Source organism: Haliotis rufescens, unplaced genomic scaffold (assembly GCF_023055435.1).
Source record: "Haliotis rufescens isolate VD_foot unplaced genomic scaffold, xgHalRufe1.0.p SCAF_12, whole genome shotgun sequence".
In the NCBI taxonomy this organism is placed as follows: Eukaryota; Metazoa; Mollusca; class Gastropoda; order Lepetellida; family Haliotidae; genus Haliotis; species Haliotis rufescens.
The window spans coordinates 10,857,355-10,871,261 of NW_025963802.1; the positions used below are offsets into that span (position 1 = coordinate 10,857,355).

Here is a 13,907-nt window from a genome sequence, read left to right on the forward strand (position 1 = left end):
ATTAGCTCCTAATTGCCTCTCAAAGTACGGTAGATTTGTGTTTTTTAACGTAAGAAGACTATTTGGTAACATGCAGTAATAGTATTCTCTAATCTTTCAGTAGCCACAACGATGAATCTAACAAGCATCTTCCTCCTTGTCGTCACTGTCGCTGCAGCAAGTGCGCACATTAAGTCTAGTTTAAGACGTAGGCGACGTCTGCGAAGTTACGGATACGCCAACGGTTATAACAGCATCAGCACGTACAACAACTTTAACGACAACAGTTTCGACAATACCTACGACGACACATTTGGCAATATACATGTAAAGGTGTACATCCTCGGCAATGAAAACAACAATGACAACGGTTACGGCAATGACTACGACAATCGGTTCGGCTACAGCTACAGCCACAGCAACATTGACTACAGATTTAGAGCACGTGATCGTCAATACAGACAACGCCTAACCTACTCCAGGAGGCCGCAACTCAATGATATAACTGTTTTAATGTAAATTATTTGAGTTGCCATTGTAATATAACACATGGGACTAATCTCCCGGAGCTTGTGCATTGATCCATGTTTGATTAAAGAGTGTTTATCTCATTTAGTAACCATCGTTAGTGTTCTCCCTTTTCACTCACATTTTCACTTACATTTTCACCCACATTAATTGAAACGTTGTCTGGCACATACTATATATTTTGTTTCAATGAAGGATAGCATTTCATAGTACATAAAATTTGTCATAACATGATCAATGTGTTGGATTAATTATTTAATCAGCCTGTGTCCGTTGTAACCCATGGTATATTGATTTATAACATACATGTATTTAGTTAGTAATAGCGATATAGAAATAAATTAGTATCAGTTCAAAATTGACCTCCCTCACATACAATGTATCCTGGTGTCCCGTGATATACAATGTATCCTAGTGTCCCGTGATATACAATGTATCCTAGTGTCCCGTGATATACAATGTATCCTGGTGTCCCGTGATATACAATGTATCCTGGTGTCCCGTGATATACAATGTGGCCTTGTGTCCCGTTATATACAATGTATCCTAGTGTCCCGTGATATACAATGTATCCTGGTGTTCCGTGATATACAATGTGGCCTGGTGTCCCGTGATATACAATGTGGCCTGGTGTCCCGTGATATACAATGTGGCCTGGTGTCCCGTGATATACAATATATCCTGGTGTCCCGTGATATACAATGTATCCTAGTGTCCTGTGATATACAATGTATCCTGGTGTCCCGTGATATACAATGTATCCTAGTGTCCCGTGATATACAATGTATCCTGGTGTTCCGTGATATACAATGTGGCCTGGTGTCCCGAGATATACAATATATCCTGGTGTCCCGTGATATACAATGTATCCTAGTGTCCCGTGATATACAATATATCCTGGTGTCCCGTGATATACAATGTATTCTAGTGTCCCGTGATATACAATGTATCCTGGTGTCCCGTGATATACAATGTACCCTGGTGTCCCGTGATATACAATGTATCCTGGTGTCCCGTGATATACAATATATCCTGGTATCCCGTGATATACAATTTGGCCTTGTGTCCCTTGATATACAATGTGGCCTGGTGTCCCGTGATATACAATGTATCCTGATGTCGAATATGCTGTTTCAAGTCACAGATTTTCAGTTGCCCCTGACTGCTTTCAAAGTCACACGAGCCGACGACACCCTTAAACCGCCAGTTACAGCCTTTCAGCACCCAAATCGGCTTCCAACTTTATGTTCTAAACATTACATTCCTCTGCAACATACAATTATGGATAAGGGGTCATGTGGCCCTCTGCCTCTCAGCTGGGGACTGCGGAAAATTCTCAGGTCCAAGGCAGCATAACATATTAAAACAATTGAAATATAACAAAACAGAGCTCACTTCTAAATTATGTCTATGTATTTATATATATATATATATATATATATATATATATATATGATGGCTATAGTGGCATGATCTCATGTCAGGTCAAGTCAGAGTAATATCACAAAATCATACAAATACATTTAGAAGCTGACTACAAACAACTTGTGTACCATATCGCAGTTCATTAGTGGTGAATATGTGTTATTGATGTATATTGTACATATGGCTGCTACGGAACATCGCAGGACAACAGGTCTGTGGGCTACAAATTTGATAATAATGAAACAGTTACTGCATAATAAGAATATATCCAGTCAAAGTGCATATCCCAATCAAATGACTTATATACATTAATCACGAAATAATGTTCCTTGTAACCATGTCCGTTTATAGAATAGTTACATTCACTTTATATACAATAACAAAAAATGTATTAACAAAACCTAAGGTATACAAATTCAAGTGAACTCCCCTATTCCCGGAGAACAGTACATTGCAAATCAGCCAGATCCCGAGGGTGACAATCGAATGGAGGAGGGCACATGCCCCTACTGTTTTATCAAACCCTGTGTAACCACCCACAACGGAACAGCCAGATGGATGGGACATGCGCTCCCTCCAAGCCCTAATAACTGCACCCTCAGAAGGGCTCCTTAATATAAATCCTGAAAATAATTGACAACTGTAACGGGTGGAAAATACCAGAATATGTTCAAAAGAAGATCAGACTGGGTGATGGGGAGCATGTTGTCTTCCATCACAGACAAATAATGCCGGAATGTGGGTTGACACTTGTGCGAACAAAATACCTAAAGGGGATAAATGAGCCATATATGGGACACAAGTGGTGGCGAACTGACTTTGTTATTTTTCTCTTTGTATATATATTATCATTGATATTCTTTCAAAAACTGCAATTAATTTCTTTGGGTAAAATCAAAATTGTGTACAGCATAACACAGTAATGAAACTCTTGGCATCATGTACATGTAGCTGACTATGGAAATACAGTATCCTTATCAGACAATTGATCGTGTTTTGTTTACATAAAGAGTGTAATTGCTCCTAAGAGGTCAAATGTGTCACTTGTGCTGTGTCTCAAAGTTGACAGGCCTTCCGTTTCCTCCTGGAGGAAAAAGTGGCGGTTTAGTTATTGGTGTAAGAACACCCAAACTTATCACGGGAGTATTTAACGAAGCACTCGTAAAAGGGCAACATCCACCCAATGATAGACTTCCGGCTCAGTCCATGAAACGAAACGTTGAACCGAACATATCCTCAGTCATTCAGGAAAATGAATATAAAATCTATATATACACATAGTATAAGGTAGTGAAGCCATAACTCCAATTGGTTATTGGAGTGACTAAGAGCATAAGAGCTTGGCACATGTATGCTTTATGCAATTGTTATACTTGTCAACCAAAGACATGGGGACCTTGAAATCATGTAGTTCACGTTGTGTGTTTTGATCCAGACTAGCCATACACTGAGACTGATTCTATCGGGGTGTTACATCGCCTAAAAAACGAAATACCGATACGTAATTCGTTTAAATGAGGTTTCGCTTTATGTGTGTAAATAAGGATCACTCGAGGCTGGTGGCGAACAGTTCATGTTGTACCGTGTGTTTATATCTGTATAATGGGCCTCATGGCCTCCAGTACAAAAGATCCATTCATATTTTATAGAACAAATGTGAAATTTCATCCATTACAACATGCATGAATGCATACGTGGAACAAAATGTCATACAATGATTTGTTTGTTCAGTTTCAAACTATAAAAAAATTAAATTTCTCTTTAGGAACAGAGCATTTTTGTTTTGTACATGTACATCACTAATTGCCATTAACAATTTAAACTTATCCTCTAAAGGAGATTTATGAAAATATGATGGAATAAATTGTTGGCGACTATTTCTGTATGCCGGGCAAACCAATAAAAAATGATACTCATCATCTTTAACTGCCAAATCACATTTTTAACTTAACTTTCTAATACATTTGATGAATTAATATCATTTGAGGATCGTAATTTTTGAATATTCAAGTGGAGAGAAGGGCATCTAAATTTACAAAAAAATCTAATCAAATCCTTGTTTTCTAAATGTAGAACAGTTCATGTTGTGGTGTTATTCAATGATACCTGCAAGGTATGAAAGTACCAAGATACAAGGTACTGTGTATGCCGAAAATGCACGCATAAGATAATGTCACCAATACATCGCCGTGTAGCGTACGAAACTGACAGGAAATTGTTCTTCGTGACAGTCACGGTCACCGTGGTTATCATGGCAACAATGCATGGCAGTGGTGCACGAGTTGCAAGCAGTTTATTGATGTTTGCTTGGCCTGAACACTGTTATCACAGGTCGCCCTGTGTTGACTAGGTCAACAAACAAATCTTTAAAACTTATGAATGTCATACTTTGAAAATATAGCAACTCTCAACGAGAAAATTAAATAATGTTTAACAGCAGCAGAAAAGTCTTTTATTTCGAAATGGCACTTTGACGTAAAACTTTTAAAGTACATATTGATACAAAAAATCGAGTTGGAAGCCTCTCATAATCATCCGAAGCGACGTACTACTGGCCTGGGACCGGAGTCCTGAAATACATAGTACATATATGAGACATTGTAAACGTTGATTTGTAAATAATTGAACGTTGAATGAAAAATCACATTAGGTTAAATAGTCAGCTCTCTATTTGTTTGGCGTACGATCCCAAGGCTGCTAAATTGGATCTAGTGACTTGGGTGATTGGTCTTATTTTGACCACGAGTGGATAACACATTCATACCAAGCGATCCAACGACCCGTGAAGATCCGGGGTAGAAGAGGTCTTCAGCAAACCATGCGTGCCCTAAAAGGCGACTATGCTTGTCGTGAGGGGCGACTAACGGGATCGATCGGGTGGTCAGGCTCGCTAACTTGGTTGATGCATGCCATCGTATCCCAATTGTGTGGATCGATGCTCATGATGTCAATCACTGGGTTGCCTTGTCCTGACTCGGTTATTTACAGATCGCCGTCATATAGCTGGAATATTGCTGAGTGCGGAGTTAAACAACAAACAAACAAAAAACTTCACGTCAACTTACATCCAATATTTCTTCAACGCTTTAACCGAAGTACTCGGCGAAGTCTTATTTGTCGAAATCAGGGTAGTCAAAGTCGTCATCATCCCAAAAGAAGTAACGGCGGTTTATCCAGTAACTACCGTAGCCTCTGGGGTTAGTACCACGACGGAATGTCTTCTTTGAGTGTCCAATCGGGTATCCAATGGCAACCCCAATGACGAGGATGACCAGAAGAAGGACATGCATGGTAAACATTCTGGACGCCGACGAGAAATCAAGCAAATATCTGTTAGAGAAAAAATAATACATTATTGTAATGGACATCACACACAGTCTTCTTTTCATGGTCCTCCCATAATGCTTGGCTCAAAGATTTCATAAAGTAATGGACCCGTGAAGATTCGGGGTAGAATGGCTCTTCAGCAGCCCTTGCTTGTCGTAAGAGGTGACTAACGGGATCGGGTGGTCAGGCTCGCTGACTTGGTGCATGCATGTCACCTATCCCAATTGCGTGGATCGATGCTCATAATGTCAATCACTGGATTGTCTGGTCCAGACTCGATTATTTACAGACCGCCGTCATTAGCTGGAATATTGCTGAGTGCGGCGTTAATCAACAAACAAACGAAAAATACGTAAATACCAAACGTCAGAACAATCAAACCTGGTTATTTATTATCATAAACTAACAATATTTACACACATTTTTAACTTTAATCATCATACAGTTATTTTCGCTTGAGAGTTGTACACATTAAACCTGTACATTGGGTTGTCATACTTCCATATTTGCCACTTTGGACTGATCATTCTGTACATAATATGGATATACACCGGCTATTAAATAGTCCAGCAATTATACAAAGAAACGTAAAGTAATGAGCGTAATGTCGGCTATATAAATGTTCTGAAAATTCAGGGACCTTTCTAAAATGTAGTCAGGTGGTGAAGGACTATAGCATAGTAAATTGGTCGACGTTATCAGAAACAACCAGACACATTAGAGCAGAGGGTTTGTCATAGTGGTGAGTTGGCTTAGCACCGCCTTGAACAGTATTTCAGTTATATCTCGGCGCGTCAGCTTACTGTTGGCGAAAAGTTCAAAATTATATGGGTCGTTGACGTTTACCAATCTGATTGAACCCATGTACGTCATGTAGCTGAAATATTGCTGAGTGCGGCGTTAAACAACAAACAAAAACATGAACATGGGCATATGCGCACAAACCAAGGACGTAAATCAGCGCAAATTTGGGATTCGAACCCAAGATCACCAGTGGTCACAAACACACGTACTGTTTACAGAAGTAGCAATGCCATTGAGTCGTATTATATATCGATCATACCTTAAACTGGTTATCTAATTTGCATTTATTCTTTAATGTAAATTATATATCTTAAGTTTTCTATGATATATTGAAATAGTACATAAGTTCATCTCAGTGGTGGTCGCCTATTGGAACTCTGGACAGACTAGGTCCCGTCTATATCGTGCTTGTGGTGAGGTCCCAAAAAGCTTGGGATCGGTTGTCAGACTCATCTTAACCGGACTGCGCGGGATGTCACTCATGCTTTCAATTCCTGGTTTGCTTGGCCACAATTATTGACGGGCTGGCGTGATGCATATTCAATATTACTCACTGACGTAATATACTAAGATATATACTAAGTTGAAATTTCAAGATAATGATCTTGAAATTTCAAGATAATAAGTTGAAATTTCAAGTTAATATCTTGAAATTTCATAAAACAAATAAAGCATAAATGGCGCTAAAAGGCTTCCGTACAAGAGGGATGACTACAACTTTCCAATAGCCAACTTTTCCTTTATCTCCAGCAATATTCCAGCAACTCCAATCTTTGGTGTCTATAGTTCATACCTTTTGAGTACAATCGAGCCTTCTTTTTCTACGGAGAATCCCAGAGCGTCACAAGGCTCCTTCTCAAAACGTTTTTGTATCAAGGTTGCAACGTTCAAGGCCTCATCAAAGCTTTCAGAAAAGAGCACATTCTGGACAGACTATGTCCCGTCTATATCGTGCTTGTGGTGAGGTCCCAAAAGCATGGGATCGGTTGTCAGACTTATCTTAACCGGACTGCGGGGGATATCACTCATGCTTTCAACTCCTGGTTTGCTTGGCCACAATTATTGACGGGCTGGCGTGATTATATTCAATATTACTCACTGACGTAAAGCAACACAAACAACACATACACCTACAGACATGTGGATAATCTGAAGTAGTTACATTTACCTTGATTCTGTAGCGTGGAGACGTCTTCTCACAGTGAACGAAGTACTTGTAGTGCTTGATTCATTGTCGTGCCTGGTAATCTTTATATATTATGGACCTGTTTCATCAAATGTGATATATTTTTATTAAGCGATATTTAGGCCATAGTTTGTCTTCTCAAAACGATCAGAATTTCGAATATCCTTCAGGTCTCCATTTACTGCAGCTAAACAATAGGATAATGTGCATCATGTCTTGAGTGAGTATGGTCTTACGTCGCTTTTAGCAATATTCCTGCAATATCACTGCGTGGTACATCATCTCTGGACTTTTGAAAGAGGATAACTTTTTTTAAAAATGTCGATGTATACGAATGATTGAGAGTAACAAAAATACGACGAGAGTTGGGAAGCCCTTCAGAACCATTCCTTTTTCCTTTGTTTTTTTTTCTTGAAATTTCAAGATAATAACTTGAATACTAAGTTGAAATTTCAAGATATATACTAAGTTGAAATTTCAAGATAATGCTCTTGAAAATTCAAGATAATGATCTTGAAATTTCAAGATGATAAGTTGAAATTTCAAGTTAATATCTTGCAGTTTCAACTTAGTATCTTGAAATTTCATAAAAGAAATAATACATTAATGGCGCTAAAAGGTTTCCGTACAAGAGGGATGACTACAACTTTCCAATAGTCAACTTTTCCTTTATCTCCAGCAATATTCCAGCAGCTCCAATCTTTGGTGTCTATAGTTCATACCTTTTGAGTACAATCGAGCCTTCTTTTTCTACGGACAATTCAAGAGCGTCACAAGGCTCCTTCTCAAACGTTTTTGTATCAAGGTTGCAACGTTCAAGGCCTCATCAAAACTTTCAGAAAAGAGCACATTTCCTAATGTAAAGCATAGGTGACAAAAACTAGGGTTTCGTTCGGCGGTGTGCCCCCAGGCCTGCTTGTGTTCGACGTACGCCGTCAGCACAAGCAAGAAGACAACATCTACTTAACAACGCCTCACCTTGGAGGAAAATAATGATGATTGATAGGCGTTAATTCTGTTATAATCTACGTTTTAACTACATTGTTGCCGATAGCACGACAGCGATAGCAAGTTACTTATCTGTTATATTTCCTTTGTGACTCACTAGTTTCTGATGGTTGAACGACTGCTGCAAAACTATTTTTCTGTCTTTTTAATGTATACAGCAAACATTCGGCGAATCCCCTCTCATCATAGGCCCCCCACGGGCAGGACCCTTAATCCCCAGCGCTATCTATAAATATCAATTAACACCTCTTTACATCGCCGGATCTTTTACATGTGCATTGGTCATTGACCTTGGACCACATGGTGTCAATCCTCTACCTACAAAACCTGTCAGTCAGAGAGCGGGGCCCTGATCATGGACAGTAACGGACGGATGGTACAGCTACACTACAACGCAAAAGTTTATTATCTTGTTCTGCAGTAAAATTGCGAATAATTCGCGAATTTAATGCTGTCATTAAATAATCTTATTGACATGAATATTTGATTTATGATCACCTTGCATCGTGTCTCTTGACTTGTATAAATCTACATGTATACATTTATGTACTAGCATATACTTATGTAGTGGTTGGATGAATACCACTTTAACACTGGGTATATCACAGCTGATGTATGTACATGTATATGTAACTTGTCATCGCCGTCGTGCTACTGTACATGTAAAAACACCTACCATGCATATCTATGGAGGGACGCCCTGATTAGTGTGGCCACACAGTTTAACGTTAATAACAATATGAAGTGCATTGCGTCTACTCCTACACAACTGCTTATTATATATATACGCATTTGCATTAGACACATTTACTTCAATTCCCATGTAACTTACATAAAAACAACTATAACATATGAATCTCTCTGTGCGCACCACATGCTCAGTACCATTGTGATATAGGGGGCACGGGTGGCTCAGTCGTCTAAGGCGCCGCGATTCGCTGTGCAGAGTTGCGTTCCTTGGGCACGCCAAAAACCTATGATTGTGGGTTCGAATCCCAGTTCGCCCCGATTATATTTCTAGGTTTGTCAGCACCATACCCGTGCTTGTGGGTTTCACCGAAGTGGTAAATGTCTGAGACCTGCGTCACTTCGGGCTTTCCTCCCACGTTAAGCTGACACGCCGTGATATAACTGGAATACTGTTAAAAGCGTCGTTAAACCCAACTCACTCACTCACTCATTGTGATATAACAGTAGAACGTGTACATTCAAACACGTTTTGCACGTACTGTACAGGGTATTACAATTAGACAGACGGTTGTCTTATCTGTCTTAGTTTGTAATTAATGTGTTATGAACATCAACTGTCGTCAGTGCATCTTTGTGTATTTCTCTAGATATTAAACAACGCGTTCAAATAATGCCTTGTGAATGTGTGGGGTGAATGTGTGGTTGAAGCATTCGGTATGATGTCCCATATGATTACAATGTGAACCCTGTAATGTGGTGCATCGACATGTATTCGTATCCTATCGATATATTGCTGGACTATTTAATAGCCGGTATATATTCATATTGTGTACAGAATGGTCAGTCCGAAGTGGCAATTGTGGAAGTATGGCAACACAATGTACATGGTTAATGTGTACAACTCTCAAGCGAAAATAACTGTATGATGAGTTAAAAATGTGTTAGTTTATGATAATAAATAACCAGGTTTGATTGTTCTGACGTTTGGTATTTACGTATTGTTTGTTTGTTTGTTGTTTAACGCCGCAATCAGCAATACTGCAGCTATATGACGGCGGTCTGTAAATAATCGAGTCTGGACCAGACAGTCCAGTGACTGACATCATGAGCATCTATCTATGCAATTGGGACACGATGACATGAATCAACCAAGTCAGCGAGCCTGACAACCCGATCCTGTTAGTCGCCTCTCATGAGCATCGATTCAATGATACACGATACACATGTAGTTATTACACTGTAGTGAAAAACTTAAACTTTCGCAATCTCCCCCTTTATATTCCGAGTTGGGATAAGTCGTTGAACCTGTTTTGTGATTCAGTTATCATCGTTTCTATGAACATTTGATTTCCATCCATGTTCATTGTGCTGGAGAAGTTGTACGCTATCATATGTAACTGTATTACAGACACAGATGACAACAAACTCCAACAACAAGTACACTGGGGTTTAAGATTTCTAATGTAGAACTTTACATTGAATTTATATACCATGTACATCGGAATATTTGGGCACGGGGATGCTCGAAAATTGGTTAAAGTGAGTGAGTGAGTTTGGTTTAACGCCGCTTTTAACAGTATTCCAGTTATATCACGGCGTGTCAGCTGAATGTGGGAGGAAAGCCCGAAGTGATGCAGGTCTCAGACGTTTACCACTTCGGGGAAACCCACGAGCACGGGTATGGTGCTGACAAACCTAGAAACATAATCGGGGCGAACCGGAATTCGAACCCACAATCATAGGTTTCTGGCGTGTTCAAGGGATGCAACTCTGCACAGCAAATCGCGGCGCCTTAGACGACTGGGCCACCCGTGCCCCCGAAAATTGGTTATAAGATATTGCGGCTATTTGTGAAAAATTGAATGAATATTGGGACACGAATGCAAATTTTAAATGCATTGCCTCTTTAGATTTGAAATTGGGAACAATTCAGAAAAGAAACCCAGCCTTCTTATGATAATAATTCCCATATTGTCACCAGTACGTTGTTTAATGTCTAATCCGTAAGTGAAATCCTTTAGTGTAGATAGTGTATCTAGTTTGTATCTCGATTTTTTAATTTGTTCACGAATACCCGTACATGATATTAGTAATCGCAAGTCATTAAAACTGTCTCTCTGTATATGAGGTTTCATTAATACCTTCAGTAAAGATATCTTTTTCTTATGATTAGGTCAGTTTACTCTTGAATACACAATATCACTCGCCTAAGAGTCGGCCTACTTTACAGATGAGTCTACAATACCTGCTCTCGTTACGCTCGTCAATTACAATCTGCCACATCACGCGTGAATAAACCGTTATGCTGGTGTAGCTGTGGGCAAATACCTAGCATGTATATTTTTGTGTGTAGAAACATGTATTACATATTTTCGTGAATTGTGGATATATTAGGCAAAAAGACATGAAAGATGAATCGGTGCCTTGATCAACAACCAAAACGAATCGTGTTTGTTCTCCGCGTTCCTGACGTGTGTCATCGTTTAATGGTTCATTCTATGACATGTATGTTTGGAGGCGATGTCAAAGGCCCAGCCCAGCAGACACAGTGTCATCCGTTTCGCGTGAACTACCACCCCACTTCCCCACCCTGTCAGTAAAAGTGATGTAATCGGCAGGAGGCGATGTCAAAGGCCCAGCCCAGCAGACACAGTGTCATCCGTTTCGCGTGAACTACCACCCTACTTCCCCACCCTGTCAGTAAAAGTGATGTAATCGGCAGGAGGCGATGTCAAAGGCCCAGCCCAGCAGACACAGTGTCATCCGTTTCGCGTGAACTACCACCCTACTTCCCCACCCTGTCAGTAAAAGTGATGTAATCGGCAGGAGGCGATGTCAAAGGCCCAGCCCAGCAGACACAGTGTCATCCGTTTCGCGTGAACTACCACCCCACTTCCCCACCCTGTCAGTAAAAGTGATGTAATCGGCACACCAATAACTTTCATGCGGTGTCAGTGTGGAATGAGTTTGAACCACGTCCGTCACTGTGAAGTATAGTCCTTAAAGTATAGTCACATTCTAGAAGGCCAGTGCCGTTCAAATAACCTAGTGATGCACGCAACTCTCGTCGACAACGGCTGTCAAACTGTCTGCTTCAGCTACCACACAATCCTCCCTGTCACAAATGTCGATTGACGGTCTTCTTCAAAATATTAATTGTCAAAACTTCGTTATCAGACTGACGTATGTCGTATACAGTCCTCTTATTTGATAAAAAGCAGTAAGTAAGATGACTGGACGATCAACGGGATGTTACATTCTTTATATGAGCTAAGGGTCCTGTTTGTGCACATCTCCCATCACGTCAGCACTATTTTGAATGAAATGAATTAAAATGAAATTCGTTTTATAATCATATTTAACAAACCTTCATGTATTTTGCCAAATTCCAATAGACATGGACCATTCAACTCGCCCGCAAAGGTCGAAGGTCGTTTACGACGTTAAAGATAATACATTTCTATAGAGTACATGCATATATCTAACTCTTAACTGCAAAATACATATTCATGATATTAATTAATTAGTCTCGGTCCTAATTCGAATGAGCGCATTCTGTGTCTAAATCTGCAAGACACAATTCTTCTTTGTACAATGCATTATCATCTGTTCTCGTTCAATCTATTGTACTTAACATTTGAAGTCATTGAAATGTAATGGTGTGGTGTTTTGAATGTAATTAGAATATGAATAGTGAAAAACAGTCACAATATGGGATGTACATGTATAACTTGTCTTTCAACAACTCAGCAACCCATGCTTGTCGTAAGAGACGACTAACGGGATCGGGTGGTCAGACTCGCTTACTTGGATTATGCATGTCATCGATCCCAATTGCGTGGATCGATGCTCATGATATTAATCGCTGGATTGTCTGGTTCAGAATCGATTACTTACAAACCGCCGTCATATAGCTGGAGTTCGGCCTTAAACAACAAACCAATCTTTCAACACCACGCTTGTGGCGATGCCCGGGATGGGCAATGTCTTAAAACTAATTGGTCCCTTAAAAGGGGCAATTACTGTCGCAGATATTAGCTCCGAGGAGTGTTTGCGTAGCTATGCAGAAATTTTACAAACATTCTGCGTAGTCCCCGCGTAGCAACGCAACAGTTAAACACTCTGCGGAAACTTTGCGAAATAAAGTAAAAGACTTTTGCGTTGTAGTGTACGCCGACGTCTTGCCTGTATATAAGTGACAGATCGGGTCTTCGCACTGGGTGCATTGACAAGTCGGCCCCGGTGTGCGTTCTGTCACGTGATTACTATCAACAGGTACTTTTTCGACTTTTTCAACTTGCAACAATAGACCTGGCTACTGTCGCCCTTAGCTTCACCCTTGAGTTTTGTCTTCCGTCATTCCGCCTTCCGCCTCTGGGGTCTAGTGGTAAAGCGTCAACCCAGAGAGCGGAAGGCCAGGGGTTCGATCCCCGGCCGCGTCATACCAAAAGACGTTAAAAGATGGTACTTGTTGGCCTGGCCCGGCGCTCGCAATTAAGGGGCTAAAATAAGGACTGGTCGGCTCGGAGTCAGTATAATGTGTCTGAGTGGGGTGCTCATGTTAAAGTGCGGTATCTCAGTAGTACTGTCCGGACAATTACAAGCAGTCACACACACACACACACACACACACACACACACACACACACACACACACACACACACACACACACACACACACACACACACACACACACACGTCGCTTTGTAAGTGCAATAAACCTTGGACGTTACACCTCACCTCACCTCACCTCACCTCACCTTGTCTTTCGTCCTCCCTATTTGCTTCCAACTGAGAGCAAATGTTCTCTCGGACAAATACATCACCATCGAATAACCATTTCTTGTTTGTGTCATATTTAACCACCCATGAAACATGGTGGACATACTATCTTTTGCCCGGCAGTTCACACAAAATGGATTATAATATGATGTCATACTCAATACTCAAGCGAACAGA

The 13,907-nt window shown here is 40.3% G+C and overlaps 1 long non-coding RNA gene across 1 annotated transcript; it reads right to left on the bottom strand.

The window, feature by feature from the left end:
• Positions 1-4,361: 4,361 nt before the first annotated feature.
• Positions 4,362-7,300, bottom strand: LOC124119559. The gene is made up of 3 exons (XR_006858665.2): positions 7,232-7,300; positions 4,998-5,262; positions 4,362-4,502 (listed from the first exon to the last, which is right to left on the bottom strand). It is a non-coding gene; the product is annotated as an uncharacterized LOC124119559 (long non-coding RNA).
• Between the last annotated feature and the right edge of the window lie 6,607 nt (positions 7,301-13,907).